At 38.6% G+C, this 24,889-nt stretch overlaps 1 protein-coding gene and 1 long non-coding RNA gene across 14 annotated transcripts in view; one reads left to right on the top strand and one right to left on the bottom strand.

The window, feature by feature from the left end:
* The window catches only part of PLPPR1 (phospholipid phosphatase related 1), a 505,983-nt gene that overhangs the window by 288,672 nt on the left and 192,422 nt on the right, over positions 1 to 24,889 (bottom strand). Inside the window, exons 5-7 of one of the 5 annotated variants that reach the window (XM_072959836.1) lie at positions 4,923 to 5,294; positions 1,996 to 2,082; positions 507 to 564 (exon numbers count right to left, since the gene is read on the bottom strand). The gene's annotated coding sequence lies outside the window, so the exon portion shown is untranslated. Of the gene's footprint in view, positions 1 to 506; positions 565 to 1,995; positions 2,083 to 2,425; positions 2,751 to 4,044; positions 4,064 to 4,922; positions 5,295 to 23,479; positions 23,549 to 24,889 lie in introns of those variants that run through there. The other 4 variants (XM_072959839.1, XM_072959840.1, XM_072959838.1 and 1 more) reach the window with 4 other exon arrangements.
* Positions 5,660 to 24,889, top strand: part of LOC140696102 (uncharacterized) — a 46,856-nt gene continuing 27,626 nt past the window's right edge. For 4 of the 9 annotated variants that reach the window (XR_012072120.1, XR_012072117.1, XR_012072118.1 and 1 more), the window contains exons 1-4: positions 5,660 to 5,748; positions 7,317 to 7,653; positions 13,040 to 13,166; positions 14,757 to 14,913. This is a non-coding gene — a long non-coding RNA (uncharacterized lncRNA). Of the gene's footprint in view, positions 5,749 to 7,316; positions 7,654 to 9,388; positions 9,480 to 13,036; positions 13,167 to 13,648; positions 13,797 to 14,756; positions 14,914 to 16,166; positions 16,316 to 17,329; positions 19,008 to 24,889 lie in introns of those variants that run through there. The other 5 variants (XR_012072124.1, XR_012072122.1, XR_012072123.1 and 2 more) reach the window with 5 other exon arrangements.

Genomic DNA, 24,889 nt, shown 5'->3' with positions numbered 1-24,889 from the left:
TTCTCCAATAATTCTTCCTAAATTTGATTATGCTGTTGAGAGAGTAGCACCCATTTGTGGGTGACTAAAAAGAGCTATCAGAAGGGATAAACATTTGAAATCAAACTCCTGTCCCTCAGACAAAGTCAAAAATATATACATTTATAAATACTTATTTAAAGCACTGTCCAAAATTCAAAATAAGTACAAAGTATTTACCACTGGCAAGAGCAGAACTTCTAAGTCTGATGTGAAAAAGGATGAAAATTCTGCCAATTACTACATGCTTGTCACCATTGTTGGTATTTATAAATCAAAATAAGCAGTTTCTCCAAGCTCCATGGATGCCTGTCTGTGGCTGGAGTAATCGCATGAAAACCATGCCACACTGAACACCCAGCTGAATGTTTATACAGATGAAGAAACACAGAGAAACGCAGTGTGGAGTGGCATCCATGCTGGGCCAACAAGCAGCTCAGTGCAGGGGTTAAGAGTGTGGACTAAGGGCCCAGGCTGACCCAGCTCACCTGCCATGCGGCCACTTCGTAGCTGTGTTATCAAGTCACTGTGCCTCTATGCTTCCTCCTGTATATAGTAAGAATGATAATAATAGTAATAATAGATACATACATCCATACCTCATAGAATTGTGAAAATTCAAAGAATACATATAAAATACAATATAAATAAACAATAATAACCACAGCTTATGCTTACTACTCAAAATAGCTGGACATAGTCCCTGGGGTGTATTAAGTATAAGCCATAGTTGTCACTGTTTTCATTTTCGTGCATATCTGGAGAGGTCATGATGTCTGAGGTGGTCATTCTGTACTGAGATGCCAGTCAGCATGTGTAAAGCAATCAGAATACCAGTCCTGAGAGTCTGTCAGGAATTCAGATAGTGGCTATGTGGTGGTCAGGCCACCCAAGCCCCAGTGGTCCCTTACTAGCCAGTCAGTCAGAGGCTGTCAAGGCATGTGCTTGGCTTGCATACTTCTCCAGTGCCTTTCCAGGGGCCTGGGTAAAATCTGGCTTCTCCAGGAGGGTGGGCCCAAAACCAGCCACAGCCCAGATGGGGACGGATGGTTACTGCTGGCTGCTCATGTACAGACTTCCTCTCTTTTCCTTCCTCTCTCCAGCCTGGCCACTTAGACTTTAAAGTGCCTCCCTAAACTCCCTGACTCTCTGGTGGGGAGATGAGGAGATCTTCTTCCACTGCAGCTGTTCCATGGGCTATTCCAGGGGGAACTTAGTCCCTGTTGAAGCCCCCAACCTAGGTCCCAGGGGAAGCAGAAGTCTTCCTTTCCTCACCCACCCTGCAACTCAGTTCTTCATTCATATTCACACACACACACACACACACACACACACACACATCTGTACAAAAGTTAACCTCTCCGACTCCCAGGCCCTTTCGTAGTGAGGTCCTGAAGAAGCAGCACAGCCAGTAGGCCACCAGCAGGGACAGGCATTAGAGCAGTGCTGTCCAATGGAACTTCTGCAATGATGGAAATGTTCTATCATCAGCTTAGTCCAATATGGGAGCCATCAGTCAAATGTGGCTATTGAGCATTTGCAATGCGGTTGGTGTGGCTGAGAAACTGAATTTTTAACTTTATTTAATTTCAACCCATTTAAATAGTCACTGGTGGCTAGTGGCTATTATATTGGACAGCACAGTTTGAGAGACAGCCTGAGTCCAAGTCTCTGCTCTGCATTTCCTGGCCCCACGACAATAGGAAAGTGACTGTAATTCTCTAAGCCTTGGTCTATCACTGTATCTGGAAGTAATATATTACTTAACTCATAGTGCTGCTGCAAAGATAAAATAAATTCTTTCACTGAAGCACCTAGAATAGGATATGATTTAGATTAAGCTTTGAGGAATATCATCTACTATATGCTTTTGACTGAAGCATTATGCCGTACATCAGAAATTGACACAACATTGTAAATTGAGTATACTTCAATTAGGAAAAAAATATATATATATGTATACCAAAAAAAACTTACTTATGTCTTCCCATGATTCAGCTGGGTTGCTCTTCTCAGAGTACTGATTGGTTGAAATAATCATACCAAAATCATGCTCAGTTGACCCTTAAGAAAACACAGAAAAAACATCAACCGGCAGGACCTGATGGGACTATAACAAAAGCTATCCAAAACTGTATCCTGGGGAAACACAGTGACAATCATGCCCAGTGGAGCCCTGGAGAAACATATCTAAGACTTTTTTTTTTATCAAGAGATATCTTATCCTGTGGCTGTTTCAAAGGCTGAGTTATAAGAAAATTTCTTAAAGCAATTACAGATTTTGTTTGGCTGAGTCTGGAAGGGTTGAGCCTTGCTTGAAATATGTGACAGAGATATTTAATAAAGAGTCATCAACATTCACTCATCAAAGCGGGGAATCAATTTAATAGTTTTTTTTATTGAATACCTGCTCTGTGGTAAGTACAATGGAATCCACAAGAATAATATGACATTGTCTCTGAAGAATTTCACAATGTTTTTGGAGATGCAATCTTCTCAAAATGCAAATGGCAGAAATATGAAGTAGGATAGGTGCTGGGGTTGTCTGGAAGACAAAAACTCAATGCTGGCTGAAGTGGCTGATGGGGGCTCTGTGGACACAGGTGGCAACAAATCACAAAACCCAACAAAGGAGCAATGCTCATCTTCCAGGGATGGAGAGGTTAGTATGGGAGGAATCATTTCTGAAGCACATGCTATGGCAGGCATTATTTACATTGTGCAGGCTGGTATGCAAGTTACCCATGTGAGTTTCCTTTGGATTCAATACATTCCACAAATATTTATTGAGCATCTAATATGGGACTGGCAAGAACACATCAGAGGCAGCTTGTAGTTTGCTTACACTTGTAGACTTGAAAGCTTCACGTGGGGTGGAATCTGCTTGATGCACGGCAACTTCATATCCCCATAGTCATAAATCAGAATGCCCCAGTACATGATGATGTTACATGGTTATCATGAAAACAATTCTTACAGAAGTATCACCATTTAGGTGACTAGGTGTTCACTTGAAATCATCACATTGGCTTTATGTGTCATATTTTTAAGTTTTAGTGCCCTTTATTATTTCTTTTAAAAGAATTATTTTTACAAAGATTCCTACTGAGTAGATCAAAATCTTATTATTTTTAAAACAGTCATAAGTACAGGTCTATAAGAGCTTTCCTATCTCATGTTCTAAGCAGGAACTTTGAAATGTAAATTCTAAAATCACAGAATCATATAATTCTCTCCTAAGAGTACAAACTTCTGTTTTTGGCAAGTTATCTAAAATAAGCAGGGAATTTCTTTAATTGGAGGGGCCAGTAAACCACTCACCCACTTCCTGCCAAAAATGTTTCAAAGATTCATAAGTCAAAATAAATAAATAAAACTAGTTTAAAAAAAGAAAACTAGAATATGACAAGGAATACATGTATGTATATGTATGACTGAAACATTATGCTGTACACCAGAAATTGACACATTATAAACTGACAATATTTCAATTAAAAAAAAAAAGAAGAAAACTAGCTCATTCCCCTTGCCCCTGTTTTTCATATAAAAATACCGACCCTTCCACATCTGAGCCAGAATAAAGGGGGTGTGACACGCCCTTCATGCCCCACTCCCCACAAAAGTGTGGTCCCTGGACCAGCAACATCAGCATTACATGGGAAGTTGTTGGAATGCAGAATCTCACACCCCGCCTTAGACTGATGGAATCAGAATTCGCTGAATTTGCTTTTAACAAGATTCCCAGGTGATAGATATACACATGAGAAGTTGAGAACTACTTCTCTAAATAACATTAAAAAATTACTTGAATTAACTTGAAGAACGGTGCCAGTTAACTCAGCTCTATGTACTTAGATCCCTTCACAGCCAACTACATGTAAATTGGTCCCACAGAACAGACAGGGATAGTGTTTTCATGTTGAAACAACAAAGGATTCTCAACAGGTGCTGGCATTCCCTCTTCCTCAAATAAATATTGAACATGTATTTTTAAAATACCCGTTTAAAGACAAACTGTTTTCTCACCCAGGTCACTGACATAACTGTACAGTCATCTTTCCCATCGAATGTTTCTTTTTTTAAATTAATGTCAGAGGTATAAATGCAACCTAATAAGTACAATGAAAAATCAACTATATTATGATGAAAGGGGACTGGAAAGACTGAGGAAGAAAGAAGTATCGAGGTGGTCAAGAGAAATGGAGGGGCCAGCAGGGCCAAAACCAGCAGTTCTATGGAACCCTTGCTTCCTGCCTACTCAAAGTGCTCCTCTGAGACAACCTGCCCCCATGCTCTAGGTGATGGAGCAGAAATGGAAGCAGGACCGTAAGACAGGAACACTCATCTATAAAGTACACGCAAGGGCATATGAAATTAAGTCCACTCTATGTCTAATTGATATTAAAACTTAAAAAAACTGAAATAGAAGTGCATCTTTTAGTTTGGAAAGATTGATTAAAAGAAAAACCAAGGAGGACCTAGCTTATAGTTGTTGCCTTTTTGTAGTTCTTGGCCACAACCAACAATTCCTTATGTTTGTTTTTTGTTTTTTTTAAAACATTTTTTATTGATTTATAATCATTTTACAATGTTGTGTCAAATTCCAGTGTAGAGCACAATTTTTCAGTTATACATGAACATATATATATTCATTGTCACATTTTTTTTCCTCTGTGAGCTACCATAAGATCTTGTGTATATTTCCCTGTGCTATACAGTATAATCTTGTTTATCTATTCTACAATTTTGAAATCCTGTCTATCCCTTCCCACCCTCCGCCCCCTTGGCAACCACAAGTTTGTATTCTATGTCTATGAGTCTATTTCGGTTTTGTATTAATGCTTTTTTTTTATTCCACATATGAGTGATCTCATATGGTATTTTTCTTTCTCTTTCTGGCTTACTTCACTTAGAATGACATTCTCCAGGAGCATCCTGGTTGCTGCAAATGGCATTATGTTGTCAGTTTTTATGGCTGAGTAGTATTCCATTGTATAAATATACCACAGCTTCTTTATCCAGTCATCTGTTGATGGACATTTAGGCTGTTTCCATGTCTTGGCTATTGTAAATAGCGCTGCTATGAACATTGGGGTGCAGGTGTCATTTTGAAGTAGGCTTCCTCCTGGATATATGCCCAGGAGTGGGATTCCTGGGTCACACGGTAAGTCTATTCCTAGTCTTTTGAGGAATCTCCATACTGTTTTCCACAGTGGCTGCACCAAACTGCATTCCCACCAGCAGTGTAGCAAGGTTCCCTTTTCTCTTAACAATTCCTTATGAAAAAGAAGATACAAAACCATTGCCTGGATATGGGTTTCTACTCTTGTGTAAAAGCAAATTTATGGAAATTCAAGTCTAATATCATTTTCTGACTCAGTCCGTATAATGAAGGCTGGCAGGTTTAATACAATTAAACTAAACATAATCATGTAATCATCAGGAAAGAAAGTATTAAAAGGACCCTAATAATAGTGGTGTGCTGTTAAATGTCTAACAACTATCTTTCTCAGGTGAAAAGCCCTAACTGCAGCATTTGCCTATTTCTATGACATAAATGCTCCCAACATGGTTGGTTTCAGACTACCATTGTTATGTCACTGAACACAGAGTTTGGAAGAGACTCACACAATTGGTTCTCAGTAACCCATAAACGCTGCTCCAGCACACTCCTAAAAGTAACTAAATGTGCAGATTTTTCTACTCATCAATTTGATCTCTAGTGCACAGGTATGTTTATTTACACCACGAAAAGTTTGTTGGTTCTACTCTTAATCTTAATCCAAGGTGGCCAGGGCCAAAGTTCAGATGAACAAGCACATGAATTTTGAAGTCGCCTTCTTGTTTTCTGATTTTCAGTATATCAGGAACAGCCTTCAAAGCCTTGCACTTTTATCATATCCTCCTGCACATCAATCACTCTCAGGCTGATGTTTTTAATACCTGATAAAGATGGGAAAAGTACTTGGCATGGCTTATGTTTTGCTTTCTTGGATCTCTCCCCCAGAGTTTCTGTCACTCTGTTAGATGTAATCATGAATGCTGAAGATAGACATGAAGCAATGGCCATGAATATGTACACTTTGGAGTACTTAGTCATAATTTTTGACAGCAATATTCCTCAAGATAGGCAGATAGATTAAAGTTCAGGTAGTTGCTTCAAAAATAATTTTAAGGTAGACATTTATAGCACATACAAAGCAGGCTTATAAAGTTATTTGTCATAGGTGGTATTTTAATCCCATAATAGAAAACAACGTTACTTATGAGTAGAATTTAAAACACAAGACATCACAAAGCCTTATTGCTATGCATCATGTTCAACAAATTAGACAAAATCTATTATGCATTTATTGTAATATACATGAAGATGAGCTTTCTCATTCAAAAGTGTCTTGTTAACATTTACTTACCAATAACTCTGAATCTTACATAGAAATATTAATGATAACACATTAAAAGAAGACAATTCACAAGACTACTACAAATTAAGGCTGTCATACAATCTAATGCCAAGATCTGGGGTAAACTAGTAATAGTTATAAGAAATATGGACATTAATTTAGAATATTGACCCAAGCATCAGCTCATGGCATTAACCAGCTTTCCTTTATGAAAAAAGGGCCACATAAAATAAGGTAGGAAAAATCTACTATAACCCTTGCAACATAACATGACACTCTGAAATAAAGAGGAGCTAATATTATTATAGACGTAAAATTAAGGGTCTTATAGGTCCTAACTCTGGCTCCACTGCTCAGTGGTTATACAATATCAAGCAATTTATCTTACTCCTCATTTTTGAAATGAACATAAGAAGGCCTACTTCCCAGAGGTATTTTGAGGATTAGATGAGATAATAGAAGATGATACTTATGCTGGTACACAGTAAATTCTCAAGGAGGGCTCACTGTTATGATGATCTAAGAAATCAAGAGATTGGATTTTTTCAAATTTCCTTCTCATCCTAACAGTCCTTGGTACTAGCAGTGGGTCTCTAATACAGGACTTTCATAATATACCTCTTTCAGAAGACTGTGGGATTTACAAATCTATTTCCTTTTAAGTACATTTTTCCCTAAAACACTGTGGGGAGAACACAAGAAAATTAGAAATGCTTGCCTGTCCAATCACCTGCATGTCCACTGCCAAGATTCTCATGCAGGTGCTGAAATCAAGAAGCAGGAGTTACCATAGGAGGTGACCCTAACCCTGTGGGTCTCCTGGGTCATTTAAATTAACTCACTCCATCACTTTCTCATTTATCAACCTCTTGGTCTCTTGGTCTAACCTTACAGGGCAACTGCACAGTCAAGGCAGGTGGTCCCATTTTCTGGGGCTGTTTCATCACAGAGTAAACGCAGTACTGAGGACCTGACTACTGTCCCAAAGGAACTTGAATGGCTAAAGTCAGTGTCAAGCACGGAAGAAGAGACAAGAGCAAGCAGCAGGCAGCCAATCACCAACCACACTGCTTCCCAGAGCCCCAGTCCCGGCCCTGGGAGCAGAAAGAGCACACAGCAGGAACCCAGTCAATCCTCTTCATCCTAGCGATTTCCTGAAAATAGTCAAAAGTGGTGCAGACAGAAACACTTTTGAAGGATCAAGAAAGTGAATGAATAAGAAGGCCCAGATGTGAGTACCCTGAATGCTAGGCCAGAACAGAGAGTCACTAACTAAAAAACTAAACTGATATACAGCTGCCATAGGAACTTGGAACAATTCTCCCATCACCTCTTAGAGAGGCAGTGAGGAAACAAGCTTCAGGTTTACTCTACCTAAATGTGTTCTCAGTAGCAACCAACTAGTTAAGCTACATGTAAATAATTCTTATACTTTATACCTCTCTGCTAACCACTCCCTAACGTTTCTTAGAGGAAGGGCCCAGCATGTGGAAACCACTTCTTCACTTGTCCCTCTGGAATTTTTAGTGTCCATCTAATTATTTATTTATTCATTCATCCAACATGTAATTCTTGCACACACACTTTGCTTCTGGCACTACACTAAGGACCTGAAAGTGTAACAAGAACATGACCTGATTGGTCCTGCTCCTTCAAGGATCTCTCATTTGGGGGAAGGAGACAAATGAACAAATCCACAATTTGTCATAGCATTGTAGGTAAAAGGAAGGCTCGGTAAAGGGGACAGCGAGGGGAGTGTGTTCTCAGTCCCACGGGTAGTTCAGTGTGACTGGGAACGTGGTAGGAGATGAGGTCTGAGTCTGCAGCAAAGGAAAAGGCTACAAGCTAGAGCCAGACCTTTGCAAATCCTCGGCCTCAAGAACCTTGCTGAAGCCATGGAAGACAACCACATCCCCTATGGTGCACAGTGAGCGAAACACAGACTGTTAAATCAAATAGGGAGGCCATTAGAGTGACATGGCGCAAATGTGGCAGTGGTCTCTCTAAGCAAACCAAAATCTAAGCCTATAAATACCTCAAGGTTACAAAATCAAAACGCTAAGGACATCCAATCACACACGGCTAACTAGGCTTTAAGCTAGAACCAATCAAATAATTTCCTTTCTTTGCTTCCACACTTTCTCTGTGTAAGCTTTCCCCTGGCTCCTGGTTTGGTGCTGCCTGATTCCAGTTGAGTTTTGCTCAAATAAACTGAGGCATATTAAACATTTTAACAGTTTATCTGTTAAGTCTACAGACCATGACCTGCTACGGACCTGATGATTTCTTAGCACTCTATTCACCAGTGAACAAGCTTCATCACACTAGAGCCCCTCCTCCGTCTAATGCCCCCTAATATCCAGACTCAACCAGCTACCATTTCCTGTCCGTCCATTTTCCAGTGCTGCCCTCAAGTGTCACTTACTTCAAGGTAGAAGAATAAGAACTGTCAACTCTACATTTCTAAGTGACAGTGGGGCTTTAGACACAATTCTGCTCTGGAGAATCCTTTTATAATGGGAATAATCATTTCCAATAGAGCTGGGTACTGCATTAGCCAGGAAAAGATACTGACTTTGAAAAAAAAAAAAGAGTCTAAACTATATTTTAACCTCCAGATGTTGTTAATTAAGCGTTTTCCACCAAGTCACTTAGCAGCAGTTTCACAGATTTTACAGTCTTTTGTTTCAGTGCTGTCTTTGTAGGAATCGAGACAGAGAAGGAGCCTGCTTTTTTCTGCTGTTGTTCTTGACTAGACAGATTGATCTCACTGAAGCTTTTCAATTTAAGGTTTCTAACTCCTTTGGGCTGGGGAAGCCCCAGGTTCTACCCTTTGGACTTAACATCCTGGCAATTCCTTTTTTAATTGTATGTCTTCTGACTGATCATTCTGCTGCTATGTATTGTAATTCTCTGCCCAGGCTGTCTTTTGGAAGGAAATACTGACTGCCAGTTTTCATTTAAAGGCTGGGAATTTCCTCGTCCATGTTGATGGAGGCCTCCCAGAATCCAGGTGTATCTTGTCCCTCCTGAAGCTGTCCAGCTCCACCAACATAGGTACCCCGTGGCACGGTGGGAAGAAGATGCAGAGGACCCACACTGACATCCAGGGCTGGTTTCATGGACATATGACCAGTGCAGTCACTCAGGGCCCCACACATGGAAAAGCCTCATACCTGGCTTAATGCTCTGTTGTCACTGCCTTGACATTATTAACAATTTTAATAAGGGGCTCCACATTTTCATTTTGCACTGGGCACCATAAATCAGGTAGCTGGCCCTGCTGATATTATAATTCCTACTGATAACAAGAATGAGCTTTAATGTTTTATCAGGTCTATTTCTTCAGTGGAGCAAAACCAGTTTATCTCTCTCTTCCAACTATCACACCTATGGCTGCACACATGGTAAACCAAATTTCAGAGAAGGCCAAGGGCACTATACACTGGGAGATTATGAACTGACACACAACCACAGCACAACTTCTTTACCAAACTCTGGTCCATTTAGGATAATAAAGACAGAATTATCAAAGTATTGAAATCTTCCCAAACTGTGCCCGTTCCAGGTATAACTTCAATCAGTTTAAGAGAAGTTCCCTAGAGAGTAGTACTTGAATGATCCCCCTCTCCAAAAAAATTTCACAATTTACAGCAACCTGGGTCTGTTTTCAGGAAGTGTAAAGGGAGATGCCTCTTTGATTAGATCTTTTATTCATTTAAATAGAGTTAAACTGAAAAACAGGTTAACAGAACAATGTTCTGTTTTCTTCCCTTCAATCTACAAACACCTGCCTTGTTAGAATAGCAACCTGATAGGAAGGCATCTCTCCAATTCTGAAAAGGTTTTATACCCAATATCCTTATTTAAATTTTATCCTGAAGGAAAGCTGTTATCCTGGATTTCACTTATACTCACATGATACTCAGTTGCCAGGGAAATCAAAATGCCTAAAATTCTGGCTACAAAAGAAAAGATCTAGATATGTAGAAATATAAAATATATCCTCTGTGTGTGTGTATATATATATATACACACATACACACACACACGTATATGCACACCTATATACATATATATACACACATACATTTATACATATGTACATATAATGTCTTTCAACTAATGTAGAATAACTTTGGAATACTGATTCATTTTGTTGGTTAAAATCTGTTACAGAGGCAGTGGTGTACTGGAGCTGCCTCACTGGCTCCCAAGCACCAAATATACACATCTCTTTCCAACTTCAAATTCAGGATGTCATGTCGGCATCCTGAAATCGACCATGACGGGAACACGTATATCATGGGGACAGGAGCTACAGATCAAGGCATTTCTCCCAGAGATCGATTTACTGGGGCACCACCCTACAATGCTTACTGTAAAGGATTCTAAATGAAACTTGGAAGTTGTGAAAATTAAGACATTGCTAAGATTCAAATGATTAAAATGAAATAAAACTGGTAAAGAATGATTAGAGTGGAAGTTTTAATTCCACATAAAAGAAAAGAGAGAGCTGGGAAAATAACATTTAACTCCATCAGCTCTAACCTGTTGCTATGGACCCTCTTCCAGGGACAGCATATAATAGTCTAAAATACAGGAGTTAAATCCTTCCCTTGCCTGAGCAACATTGCACCTTGAAAATGCAATTAGTGAGTATGTAAAAGTCCACTGGGGTCAGGGCCACCTAATATCATAAGTACAAGTCATAAAAATAGATAACCACATAAAATATATGCCTTCATTTTCTCAAACTCAATACTATTAAAAGAAACACAGTTTTATAAAGACAGAGAGAATTAAAACCATTAGAGAGCCCTATTTAATTATCCCATTATGCTTAAGTGTATAAAAAATAATCTAAGCATTATAAAATAACATAGAGAAACAAAATGATTAGAACAGAATAGGAAAATTGTCATATCTTTTTCACATCAAATATAATCATGTGAAGGAATCCCTTCCCAACAGGAGGCCATGAGAAATTAAACGAAGAATTTATTACTCAGCTGTCTGTGGCTGCAGAAATTTATGACCACGGGGGAAATTACACCAGATGTGTTCTGTAGAGGGAAATGGGTCCACTGCATTTCATTAGTGCCGGTAAAGTTCTTACAGGAATAATCCAGCCAATTTCATTCCATCATTTCAGCTTTTAGATATATCAAGAACCACCAACCAGAGCCCACAAAATACCCAACATTTATTATCTATTGACTTACTTTATTCTGCAATTCTTAATAGAGGAGAGTTAGAGAGAGGCATAGGGAAGGTATATAGGAAGGAATCTTAAGGTCAGGTCTGTAATTTAGAAAAGAGTTCGAAATTTGTAGATATGGACAGGCATATGTAGAATAGATAAACAAGATTATACTGTATAGCACAGGGAAATATATACAAGATCTGGTGGTAGCTCACAGTGAAAAAGAATGCAACAATGAATATATGTATATCATGTATAACTGAAAAATTGTGCTCTACTCTGGACATTGACACAACATTGTAAACTGACTATAACTCAGTTAAAAAAAGAAAGAAAAGAGTGTTCCATATACTCGTTTCATAATACAAATTAAAGAAAGCAAATCTAGACAAAATCTTCTGGACTAGCAAGAATACAGAAAAGATGCAGTGTAATCGTGGGTTAAAGACATTACTTTACACTGCTAACTTATTAACACTCTAGGAGTAACTATTAATACTCTAGGGTTAACTGTTAATATTCTATGCTAACTATGAATGCTCGAGGTGGGCTGTGTGCTGAGCACTGGTCAGAATGCTTTACTGATATTAGCCCATTTAATCCTCACAACAACCTTACCACGTGATAGGTGTCACCTGTTATAGAGCCCATTTTATAAATGAGGAAACTGAGGCACAGAGAGGCTAAAGCACTTGCCCATGCTCATGTAACCAGTAAGTGGCTAAGTCTGAATTAAAAAACCAGCAAGTCTATTTCTGGACTAGAGTCTCCATGTCTGTGCTCATAGCCTCAACACCGTTAACACCCTGCTGCCTAGAACATGAAGAGAGATACCCATCTTGAGAAAGCCAAAGAGATGAAAATATAAAACCACCAAGCAAATCATTTGGGGTAGGATTTTATTATTGTTATTTTATGGAAAGTTAGCTTTATATAAAGTACTATATACATGCATAGCACATTTCTCTCTTTTTCTTTTGAGAAATTTTTCTACCTTCCCGACTTAACTCTCATTTATCTCTATGAAAAGACTTCCTCTTTCCCACCACCTGGAATAGCCATCATCCAGAATACAGTGTTGCTTATGAGATAATTTTTACATGAGTGAATGAATGAATCAATTAGTCGTTTAGTCAATGAGTGACATAATAGCTACAGAGTTAATTTGGCATGGAGTTGAAGAGTGCTTGATGTGGTTTGTTTAACAATTCAAGGTGTTCTCAGAGCATCAGGACAAGCTTTAAAGCATTCTAGGCTAGATTTATGAAGCCCTAGTGTGAATAAAATGGGGAACTAATACTGGGAAAAATAAAGGAATTAGTCCTTAATGACGTGCCAACAATGTATCAGATGCAAGACTGTTTATATTATTTAATTTATTATTTAACTCTCACAACAACCCATTTAGCAGATGAGAAAATGGAGGATCAACAAATAAAGCAATTTGTTCAAAGTCACATTGGCTAAGAAACAGAATATCAGGGATGTGATCCAAATATTTCTTCCAAAGGTCTTTTCACCACCACCCAATATTTCAGGTAGGTAAAGGAGCAAAGGGCAGGTGTGGTGGGGGCGGGGAGGGAGGAGAGATAAAGAGAATGAAGTGAGAATAAGATGAGATTTAGCCAAGAGATCAGCTTTAGCCATGAACCTCAGTCACCACTCTAGTTTGCCCTAGAAATATCCAGACATTTATTTTAATCCCCCAATTTCCTTAGCTGGGATTGAAATAGGAATGACCCAGTTATCACAGTCCTCCTGACAGCAAATTCAGGGCTGACATCCAATTAATTCGGGGCTTCACTGTGTGCAGGCCTCCCCATAAAGGAGAAAGACTCAACATTTCTTTCTCACCTCTGAGATGGAGGTAATTGCCCTTGCACAGGAAATTCTAAACCCCCACATCCCCAGGCAGCAATCTGGCCATTCATTTACAGAATCTTGGCACTAACCTGGCAGCTGCAAGTGCCCCTCAGCAGTTACAGCGGTCTTTTGAGACACCTGTTCTCCCTAATTGAAGGTGATGGGCAAGAGGCTAGTGGAGAAAAATTGGCAGCAGCTCCTGTAATGCCCTGTGATTGGACAAAAACTCACAAGGAGCCCTAGTGTGAAGGAAGTTCTGCCAATAGTAGCATTTCTCCAAAGAAGAACCAACCTGAGTGCATGAAGTAAGTAGAGACACCCAACAATCCAATGATGAGAAGTAGAGGAATGTTTATGAAGAAGTGGATTTAGTGCAATGCCCTCTCCTCATTGCCAACATTATGCATTTCAAAATCGGCAGCATTCACATCCTCCTTCTCTGCCCATCCTCCTCCCACTTTTCAGTAATTGCTTAATGGATGCTAAAAGCATGATGAGGAATGTAGTATACCCAATTTATTACTACAGTTCATTTCATAGATAGCAAGCCCACGCCCTGCATGCTGTGGTGAATATATAGGTTACATTTAGAGATCGATATCACTTGGCTGCAATTTGATAAGTGCTTCTAATTTAATTTCTAGCTGTGGCATTTACTTAATCAAAACTTTGGCAATGAAAGCCAATTCAAACAGAATATGCAATAAGCAGATTGGGAAAAGAGAGGAGAAATCACAGGGTAAATAGTCACAGCCTTTGAATCCGTGATTTCCATTCACTATAACTTTAATAAAAAACTATCAGTCTTTTAACAAACATTCACAAACATCAACTGTCCCAGCACTAGAGGAAAACATAATGATGACAAGGTATTCTAGATGGAGGGACCCTAGGTAGAAGATACAATCAAATCACAAATGGCACCATCAATGTATGGGAGGCATGTAATAAGGTCTAATGGGAACTGTCCTATTAACTAAATCATGTATAAATACTGTATTGATATTGCATTATGATCTGATGCTTTTAATCACTTCAGATATATATTACAGTGTCATTTTTAAATTATACAAATACATTCTACTCAGGATATTTTAATGGCAGCTTGGACACTGTTCTTAATGTATCTAAAAGTTATTCTGTTTAGGTGTCTAATTTATTCAAGCCCTCAGGTAGAACTATTTTGTTGTATGTGACCAAAAATTATTTCTGTCCCGTTGGAGCTTCTGACTACAGCATGATTTTCCTTCTTTTGTATTTTAAAGGCATTATGTCTTCACAGGAAGAGTTATGCAACCACACATGAAATCGGCTACATCAGCCCTTATGTTTGAAACGTTGGGCCTTTAGAATATGGCTAAAATAAGAAGAAAGAAAGTAACTTTCAAGTCAATGATGAAAGAAGAAAGAACCACAGCAAAGGTACCAAATTTCAACTCAAATCTTTAAATAAGACTGTAAACAAACGTCCCCATCACCTAAAACACAGAAAAAGAGCAGAGTTTTGCCACACCAAGTAGAGGAGATGCAGGCTGCTCTCCTGGCCTTCCTTCTCTTGGATGTCTTCTCTTTCCTGCCCCTTTCCCAACATCTCAGGGCATCGGCAACTTTCAGAAGCGAAGTTCTTGAGCTCAAAATGCAGTGGAGGGCAGACAATTTGGACACCCTGGAACTCTGTAAATGATTCCTGTGGATTCCTTCCTTGGGATTCAGGAAAGGGACACATGCCCCCTACCACACACACACACACACACACACACACAAAGGTATGTGAGAAGAGAGCTTCTCTGTAAACACAGTACCCCCCAAGAGGCCACCTCACTCCCCTTCCCCCCACCTCTTCTTATATCCAGTTGGAGGAGAGCCCTGCAGAGAAGCAGGTGGCACCTGTGGCTGACAGTTTCAACCACATCAAATGTGGAGGACCTAGTTCCTTTTGTCCTTAGTTTTAGGCTTTTGCTGATTTCTGCATTTCTGAGCCAGCTGAAAACACCCAACCCAACACCTAGCACCATGCTGTTATATTAGCATTGGAAACAGCTTCAATGCTTGTCCGTGGGGGAACAGAAAAATAAGAACTCCAAATTATGTAATATTGTGCCAAGAAAAATTAATGAGATCTATGTACATCAACATGCAGAGATCTCAGAAACATAACGATGAACACGAAATGAGGCAGAATGAAAGCACAGTATTCTCTAACCTCAGTTTTCTCATCAGTAAACAAGGATTCTTTCATTTAAGAAATATTGATTGAGTGCCTACTGTGTATCAGGAGCTTAGGCAAGAGGGATATCACAATGGAAAATGAAAGAAAGAAACCCCTTCTTCATAGAGGACATGTTCCAGTGGTACAAAACAGGAAGACAGACAATAAAATAAAACTAAATTTATAGTATGGTAGGTGATTATTCTAAGCTATAGAGAAAAATAAAACAGGGAAGAAAAAAAGTAGCATCAGAGGAAGAGGTCTAGGAAATTTTGCATATAAAATCCCACTGGAAAGGTAATATTCCAGTAAAGATGGGAAGGAGAGGATTGAGGAATAAATCTTTGCTATGCAGACATGCAGACAAGCTTGAAAGAAGTTTTCTCAAGCCTATTCTGATTATCACACATCCTTTCCTATTTCCCAGGGTGGATATAAAATGTTCTCTATTATTATATCTTTTCAGGCATTTCAGTGGGAATCTGTTTGCCGGGGCTGAGAGGAGGAGGAGTAAATACTACCATTCGAGCCACTTTTTAACCTGGAACTAATTTTATTTGAAATCAATATATACCTTTTAAGGGATAAGGCAAAAAAAAATTGATTGTTACTGTGTTATTCAGAAATAATTATGTCTAATATACCCTGTTCTTCAGCAAAAGAGTCAATACTAAAAAATCTGATGTTGAGAATTTTTTGTAGGCTGAATGAATGGATTTGGCTTTTTTCCTGAAGAACAATCCAATGTAAGTCAAAATCTCACAAGCTTCCCTCTGAAATTTATTGTTTAACCTAATGCTAGCTACAAAGCAAACTATAAAGTTAATGGCAGAAGAGATTCTGTGGCAAATGGAAGGATATCAAAATTAATGTCTAGAAAGAACTGGGTATGAAACTCCACTTCTTAACTTAATGGACCTGCAATATTAAGCAAGACGATCGCATCTCTGGGCCTCAGTTTCCACATTTATAAATGGAAATACATTCCTGCATCTCAGGAATTGAGGAAAAGGATATATAAATGTTTGCTGGACATCTTTTCCTCTGCTAGATTGTAAGTTCCATGAGGGCAAGGAGCATGTCTGCTGAATTAAACTCAGAGCCCCAGGACCTATCATGTATCTTACCGGCACATAACAAGTGCTTGTTAAACAACAAAATTCTACTGTATCACACAGGGGAATGATATTCAGTATCTTGTAATAATCTATAATGACAAAGAATATGAAAAAGAATATATATATATACATATATACATATATATATATATATGTATAAGTGAATCACTACACTGTACACCAGAAATTAACACAACATTGTAAACTGACTATACTTCAGTTTTTTAAAAGTACCCCAGGGGACTATATTCAATACCTTATAATAGCCTATAATGAAAAATAATATGAAATGGAATATATATATGTATAACTGAATCACTATGCTGTATACCAGAGATTAACACAACACTGAAAACCAACTAAACTTTAATAAATAAATAATTTTAAGTGCTTATTAAAATTTTATAAAATGATTTCTTGAATATATGACAATGTATGGAATAGTGTCCAGTACAGAAGAGATCCTTATATATTAAAATATGAGTTTCATCCTTTCTTTTCTTTCCTCCAGCATTCCAGGGATCTTTCTCTATCTAAACCACTTCATTTAGACCTACATTAATAATTATGAATCCCAAGAGTTTTCCCGTTTGGGTATTGACTAGCAGGTGTGTAATAGAGATCATCAAACCATAAACATGAGTGAGGCACTGAAAATGGACTCCTGCCACCAGAGGATGATCCCTGGGTGGACACCAAGTCCCTCAGCCAACTCTGCCATCCTAAAGTACAGGTTGCAGCTCTTTAGAACCCTCTTCTGTGACATGGACATAATGCACTGATTTGCTTCCCTCAGTGAGGGCCTCAATCCAGGCATCTTATTCCTGGGAGATTTACACTTTCTGCGTAAACCAGGCACTTTCTCTCAAAGTGTTCAGAGTACAGGAGGGGTCAGCAGATGGTGATAATAGCTTCCTGGCCAGGAGTCAAGACGAAGTGGTTAGAAGCACCAACAGAGCCACCTGTTCCCTCTCCATGGCTTCCATGGTATCTCAGTGTAGAGGGAGGGCAGCTACTAATGGTCCTGGAGGAGGGACTACAGGTGTAAATGGTGTGAAGAGAAGTCGCACAATATAATGTTTCGGTGCATTCTAAAGTTAAATTTTGTTCAAAGTCCAACTTCTCTAAGAGTCACAGCACATTGACAATAGCCTAACCTGTCTATGCTTCAGTGTCTCCTTCTGTATGACATGATACTAACAGCCAACATCTACTGAGCATGTCTTATGTGCTAGGCACTGTTAACATGTGTCTGCACTAAACCCTTACAATAACTCATTTTACAGATGAGGAAGCAAACACATGGAGCAGTTAAAACTATCTGCCCAAGTGCACACAATGGATTATATTACTTGCCCAAGTTCAAGGTCCAATGCAACCAGCCAGCACTCTTGTTCATTATACATTTGTAGGAACTGAATTAGATGGTATGTGAGAAGTGCTTAAAATAGTGCCTAGAATATCATCGTGCTTTGGGAAAACTGCATATAACTGCCTGGCTAGAAATGGGAGATCACGAAGTTCCATAGGTGGTGGGCTTGGTTAATGAAAATTAGAGTTTGGGCTCATCTACTAGAAGCCATGAGAAGCAGTGAAAGTTGGAACAGATGAAGGGAAGTCAACTAAGAGACCGTGGCAGTGATTTGTGTGTGAAGCGAGAATGGCCTGCAAGAGCAGGATGGCTTTGAGAATGGGAAGGCAAACGCTCGGGAGAGGACAGAGGCTTTTGAGAAGGGTGACGACTTGGAGAGGCAGTCTGACAGAGAAGAGGACTTCCAGGTGGCTCCCTGAATTGCTGTGGGTGAAGATAATACCATTCCTTTAAAAACAGGTGAGGGCCCATTAGTGAAAGTGGGCTTTCAGAGAAGGTAGCTGCACTCCAGTCATGTCAAATTTAAAAAGAAAGCAAAATACGGTGGCCAGACAGTAGATGAGGAGAAAGGTTTCTCAGGAATACGTGGGAGTGAACATGAAAAACAGTACCGTTAAAAAGACAGCTCTAAAATGGAACCACCAAGAGTGAACCTCTGCTTTTATATTTTTCTCTCAACAATCACAATTTGTTGGGCTCCAACTCTTTATTATTTCCTTTTAATACTTCCTTTTTTTATGGGAGTAGGAGAGCTTTGTGGAAGATTAAGAAATGTTCACATGTGCTTCTTTTCTGAATATACTGTTGCATGAAATAATTTATTTTGGTGGATTCTTGGAGCTTGAGTCTTCATCTCAAAAAGAGAAGTTTCTTAAAGTGGCGTCTCAACAGTAATAACTAAAAGAGACAACGGGGAAGAAAAAAGCTTTCATGACCTCTCATCTGCACATTCTGTTGGACCGTTCAAATTATAAGAACTTGTGTGTGAGTTCTTAAATTTGAAAAATGCACAAAATAAACTTTCTGCTTTCCTCCAAAATGATGTGATATTATCTCTGCAAGAGAAGAGATTGGGAAGGTTTAGGACATTCTTTAGGCTTTTCAATTGATGTCAAATCCAATAGGATGCATTCATATGTCGAGGCTCATTTGCTGCACTCCATGCCTGCCAAACTCCAATATGCTGAAATTCTCACTCCGTGGTTCATCTCCATGGGATGCTTTAAATGCCACAGGCATTAACTGTTGAATTGCCAGGCTCAGCTACCACTGTTAAGTCTTCATTGTCTTAGCCACCCAGACAAGCTATATGAGAAATGGATCCCTTTGCAGGAAGTTGCCTTGTAACCAAAATCGTTTGACATATAATGAGTATTTCAATAAACATGGAAACAAATGGCAACAAGGGAGCGAATTCAACTGAAGTGCAAAGCTATCTTCTTCCTAGAGAACCCTCCTTATGCCACATCTGAAAGGGGTGATGCCAGCAGGTGTGCAAATGGTGACCTTTAGTGTTCAGTATTTTCTTGGTTGTGTAGCACTAGTCAAGTTACTAAAACTATCTGGGTTCTCAGTTTTCTCATACGTAAAAAGAAGGTACAATGCCTACTTTACGACATTGCTACTGGGAAAATTACATGTATGACAACCTAGAATGGTTTAATAATGTTAGTATCTATCTCCCTCCTGGCTCTGAATCATGAGCTCTTCCTGAAACCCTACCCCAACAATGACCAGAATCCACTTCTCTCTGCATTGTTGCCCCTTTAGGGTAACAGGATCATACATAAAACTATAAATGGTCAACACTATTTGGCTGGGAAAATCTTAGGAGGGTTTTTTAATACCTGCTGTACCTTACACTAGGGGAGTTAAGGAATGCCCTCCTGTACTGGCTTAACTCAAAGCAAAAGACTCACGTGAATTTTGTAATCAAACCCTCCAAGCCAACGTGAAGATCAGACAGAAGGGAACAGCAAGGGGAAGAGGGACTATGGAGGGAATATATTAGAGAGAGGAGGATGGATCATTATCCTTTGTCTTTTAAGAGATTTGTGTCCACATTCTCCCATTCTTTATTGGCATTTCATAGTCTTTAGCATCTGTTCATAAAGACGCTTACTAGTTATGGGTCCTTCTCTCTAGTTCAGCATCTTTGGGTCAACAGGAAAATGCCCAGATTACATAGATTCTACATATCAACACAGGGAAAGGTGGAGAAGTAGGAGGTATCATTGGAGAACACTGTATATTAGATAAGGAAATTCAGGATGACAGGTGTTACCCAATTCTCGACCTTCTATAATTCAAGACCCTTAATGCTTACCTTAGTAATATAAAATATTTCCCCAACCCCAGTGAAGTCTTTCTACATTTCTATCCTCTAGATCCATCCATAAACCTATCTGAGTGCCATTGTCCTAACAATGCCATGTTTTGTCCTTAGATTAGCTATGGAATCCTAATAAGTCAGGCATTCCAGAAGACTGCACACAACACAAAGGATTTTAGGGTAACACCATTTAGAGTTGCACTGATCATTTTCACCCACCTGCTCAGAGGAAACTAGATAAAAATAGTTAAATATTTTAAGGTTTTCCCTTAAGTTAAATACCTTAAGGTATTAAAACACCTTAGCATTAAACAATCATGCTCAGGAGAAACCAAAGAAAGCATGGAAGTGAACTGGTCCAATTCATTCCTTAAACAACTTTATAGGTGACACACCATATAGGTAACAGGCACTATTCTAAGTGCTAGAAATACAGAGGAAAAAAAAGACAATCTTCCTTTCCTCAAGGAGATTACAGACTGTTCAGAGGAACTGGTCCACCATTACATATATACAAAATAGCATGATATGTGCTTTAGCAGTTGTAGAGTTGCCAGGAACCCTAGGAGCACAGAGATGTCAGCAGTGGAAGCGGATCTTTAAGAATAATGGAGAGTGGAGGAACATTCTAAGCAGATTATGCACAGAACATGGAAGTGTGGAAGAATGTGGCGGATTGAGGAATAATTATGTTTTATTCTGGGTTGCCTAGCAAGTAGAACCTGAAATAAGAATTAAGGAGTTAATGCTTCATTTGGGAGGTACAAGGCCAAGACCATAAAAGTGACCACCCCCCCCAAAAAAGGAAAGGAGACAAGGGAAGATGTGATACAAAGTAATGTTATGATTTACATTAGCTACTGCTTCATAAGCAAAGACACAGCGCATGTCATTCAGCAAACATGTTCACTCAGTGCCTCTCCAGATAAGTCACATCTGGGAGTAGTTTACAAACAAGAGAAAGAAAAGAAATGTATCTATCAGTCTTTCCATCAGTCAAGGTTCCCCTTTGACCCTCGCTGGCCCCTTGACAGCTGATCAAGAATCGAGATTCCACATTGGGGTGTGATATTCATCCAAGTTTGAAAGCATAGGGGTGACCTGGTGCAGGTGGTGTCACAACCAAGAAAGAGAAAGCAGGAGGCAGTTGGGGACTCTGAGAAGCCACCATGACTAGAAAGTAGAAATCATGGAGGGAAGAGGAGGAAATCTGGGGCATAAATAGTAGAGATTAATTTGTAAACACCTTTATGGACACCTTTGAAGAGCTTAGATTTTTATTCTATGGGCCAAGAATATTTTGGGCAGGTGAAGGTCAAGAAGATACAGTACCAAGTTGATTGCATATCTAGGTAAAAGTAGACCTGCATTTTCTACTGACTGTTTCAATATTTGGCCAAGGTTAAAGAAACTCATTTCGAGCTATTCCAACCTAAGATGTAGAGACAATCAATTGACATGCTATAACTATACAGGGAGCAAATTGTCAATGAATAAGCAATGGTAGATACTCTTGTCTATTTTGTTTAACTGCAAGTAGGAGTTAGATGATGACTTACTCAAACAACAGATGGATGCCAGGTCCACATGGTATCTTGAGTTGGTCTAGAATTATGTGAGTTGGCTGGTATGACTACTGAAACTCTCTGGTAAAGTGCCTCCTTTTCACATCTGGCTTATAAAGCAATCACCCCAAGGATACAATCACATTTGGTGCTCTTTGAAACACAACCAAGAAAACATCTGGCATTTTGGGGAAGAATGATTTTTTTTCACTGTATAGTAGTATCTGTTGTCTAAAAGCAACCAACATTTCTAGACAGCTTTTCATAATCTGCAATCTTATTTAATCAGCATAGCAAGTTTATGAGAAAGGAATTATTATTCCGTAATACACATGTCAAAATTCAAATGCACTCAGAAACATTAATGTGCCCAATACCTAAAAACAATTAATGATGCTGTTGAAATTTGGATCTCAAGTCTATCTGTTTCTAAGGCTTGCATTTTTTCTGGTCTACTTCACTGACTCAGAGAGATGTTTTGTGAGGGGACAAAGCTGTTTACTTCCCTCCCAAGAATACAAAGCCTTAGAACAGATTAATCTAGAGAAAATGAGTTCCATGTATATGATTTGAAGTAGTTCTTCCCATTATGGGATTTTGTTCACACCCTTAAAGCCTACATAGTTCCCATGATTTTACTATTCCAGAATTCATCTCAATGATTTCAAAGATTTTTAAAAATCATACACCATCCTTCATAACCAATAGACCTGAATTTAAATCCAGGCTCCTTCATTTGTGTGTTAACTTGAACAAATGATTTAACTTCTCTGAACATCCTTTTCCTTGGATGTAAAATGGGGCTCATGGTAGCTCTCTCATGGGATTTCTAGTTAATTAGGTGAGATATTAATACAAAGGAAGAAATAGGCAACAGTTCTGCCAGAGAGCTGCAAGAGCATCGAGTACCAGTTACCCCAGTGGAGCTTACACCTCCACCTAATCCTGACTGGATGTTTGACCCTCCCACACCCAAGTCCCTTATTTCCTTGGGGGTCAAAATAATGAAACTTTGCCTTCAGAAATGAAGACATTATAGAGATGAGAAATGAGTGATTAGAATGTTTTCACTTTAGTCTATACAGAAAAAGAGAATGACAGTTTATCTCTTGTGCTATCTCTTTTGCAGTTAACTTCAAACAGGATAGAATGAAAGAAAAGATTTCAGATCCCTCAAGCTCCCTTATCTGTCTAGGATCAGCTTCTCTGGCTCTGCCTGTTCCAGCCTATAAGCTTTGCCTTTGTGTCTCCCCTTCCTCCCTACTTCTGATTCTGCCGTTTCTCACAGTAGCCAACCTGACCCCCCACTTGTATTCCTAGCTTTCATGTGGCAACTGGATTCTGGTTCCTTCTCTTTCTCAACTCATTCGTTCAAAAACTGTTGTGGCTTACTTCACTTAGAATGACGATCTCCAGATCCATCCATGTTGCTGCAAATGGCAATATTTTATTCTTTTTTTTAATTGCTGAGTAGTAAGCCAGAAGGAGAAAGAAAAACACAATATGATATCACTTATATGTGGAATCTAAATAAGAAAGAAAGAAAAAAAGAGGACACTAATGAACTCAACTACAAAACACAAACAGATTCGCAGATATAGGAAACAATATATGGTTATGAGGGAAAGGGGGTAGGAAGGGATAAATCTGGGAGTTTGAGATTTGCAAATGTTAGCTGCTATATATATAAAAGAAATTTCTTTTGTATAGCACAGAGAACTACATTCAGTATCTTGTAATAACCTTTAATAAAACAGAATATGAAAATGAATATATGCATATATATGCATGACTGAGACATTATGCTGTACACCAGAAATTGACACATTGTAACTGACTATACTTCAATAAATAAATAAATAGATACTGTTGTGGAAGATTTCTGGATAAGATGGTGCTATGATAACACATCTTAACCCTTTTCCTCCAACTTCCACTGAAGCAACTGATAAACATAAAAATTAAGCTGCAGAGACATTTTTAATATTTGAACTTGCAGTTTTGTAACAATATCCTTAGGATATTCCCTTTAAATTAATGTACTTTCACATAGAAAAAAGGCTGAAATAAAATATAAAATAACAAAAAGTCATTCGTCATCATCACTGGGTCATGACATTATAAGAGATTTTTATTTACTTTGTTTTGCTCTTGCTTGCTTTCAAAATGTTAATTAGCCTGCATTACTTCTGCAAACAGAAACAGATAAATGCAGTCTCTTTCAAAAGAAAACCAAAAAATATATAGAAAAATAAAATACCTTATAACACCATCTAAATTTTACAAGTAACAGAGACTGTAGTTCATTTTTATTTCGTCTCCTTTGGATCATAAATAGCAGTACTAAGTACTTTGAAACATGCCCCAAAGCTAACAAATAAGAAGTTGTACATAATTCCCACAGGAGAAGGACAATGTGCATTTTAATGGTCTTGTGGTTAAGGTAAAATGTAGATATTCGAAATACTGTATAATGAGTTTGGTACTAAAATTTGAAATATGCTATTAAAATGCCACAAAACACTTGAATAGCATGACTATTAAGCTGGTTTTAATTTTCCATTTAATCATAAAGAATACATAGATTAAATTCAAATTTCTTTTTAGCTTTGTTATATAGTCATATCTCTTTTCAGCTTTATTACTATATCCCCAGAAGCATTCTTCATCACTACTCTAGCAAAGAGAATTTAACATCTTTATCCATATCTTCAAATTTGTCATTTCCAAGGAACATTGTGGTCCAATAGTCTGTGGGTAAGAAATTAACCCAAATATGGTGCTCCAATCTTAAGACATGGC

This window comes from Vicugna pacos, chromosome 4 (genome assembly GCF_048564905.1).
Source record: "Vicugna pacos chromosome 4, VicPac4, whole genome shotgun sequence".
In the NCBI taxonomy this organism is placed as follows: domain Eukaryota; kingdom Metazoa; phylum Chordata; class Mammalia; order Artiodactyla; family Camelidae; genus Vicugna; species Vicugna pacos.
This window is presented reverse-complemented; position numbering and strand designations above follow the sequence as displayed.